This window comes from Anneissia japonica, unplaced genomic scaffold, assembly GCF_011630105.1.
Source record: "Anneissia japonica isolate Jap-2015-1 unplaced genomic scaffold, ASM1163010v1 scaffold213825_len1013_cov106, whole genome shotgun sequence".
Lineage (NCBI taxonomy): Eukaryota > Metazoa > Echinodermata > Crinoidea > Comatulida > Comatulidae > Anneissia > Anneissia japonica.
Window position 1 is genome coordinate 1 of NW_022729230.1, and position 1,013 is coordinate 1,013.

The 1,013-nt window shown below is 30.2% G+C and overlaps 1 long non-coding RNA gene across 1 annotated transcript; it reads right to left on the reverse strand.

The window, feature by feature from the left end:
- Positions 1 to 68: 68 nt before the first annotated feature.
- On the reverse strand, positions 69 to 995 carry LOC117114657. The gene is made up of 2 exons (XR_004446410.1): positions 761 to 995; positions 69 to 490 (listed from the first exon to the last, which is right to left on the reverse strand). It is a non-coding gene; the product is annotated as an uncharacterized LOC117114657 (long non-coding RNA).
- Between the last annotated feature and the right edge of the window lie 18 nt (positions 996 to 1,013).

Genomic DNA, 1,013 nt, shown 5'->3' on the forward strand with positions numbered 1-1,013 from the left:
TTGTTGACATTTATTTGTAAATATTAACCTGCATTAAAACCAATTCCATTTTATATTTCTTCATGGTATACTTTGACAATAAATCATCTAAATCTGTATAGATGTCTCTATAGTATAATAATTGCTATTCATTTTTGTGGCTTACTTTGTACACTGACCCTATATATTGTATATAGGGTCTGTGCTTTGTAGTACAGTTCTACTGTTATCCAGTACACAGTAGTGTGTAATCATGTATTACAGAGAACTGTATATAATGATCACTCAAGATTGACCCTATGATTAGTTCTTATCAACAAACAAATAATACCCGGGACCTCAGGGAAGAACAGTGTAAAAATACTGAGTATCCAGAATAAAGAAAGATTTCTAACTAACAAATCAAATATTTGATCATACCTTTCTTAAACATATTTGAAAATGTCTGATGGTTCTCGGCGAACCAGATGACACAGTAAATACTAAGCTCCGCCTCCTCCTCATCTGTGTTCTGATATCAACAAAATAGAAAGAAAAGAGATTAACAAGTCATCTATTAGGTGTTCAAGATACTCTTTTTACAATTTATTAATATAATTAATATTGAGACAAAGGAAGTTTCTTCTTTATGTTGTACAAAACCTACAATTGACTTGATATTAAAATACATTATAAATAAACAAATTAAATAAATGCATTTCAAATAAAAAAAATAATAATGAAAAAAACTGAATGTAATAAAAAAACTCAGTGTAATCTCCTATTCTAGTTATTTCCTCACCTCTTGTTCTGTTCTACTCTGCAGTACTCTGCTTGTTGTATGATCCTCTTAAAGACTATCAAGATTTGCAATATTCTTCCTAGAATTCTCAATGTTTGTTCATACTACTTGCTTCAAACTTTTTCTTATTCTACCCCTGCAATGCATGGACTCTGCTGCCATTGTTTGATATGCTGAGGTGGAATTCAAAAACTTGACTGGTTGAAAAATAATCATGTAAGGACAGACAGAAATATTAGAGTACTTTAACTTT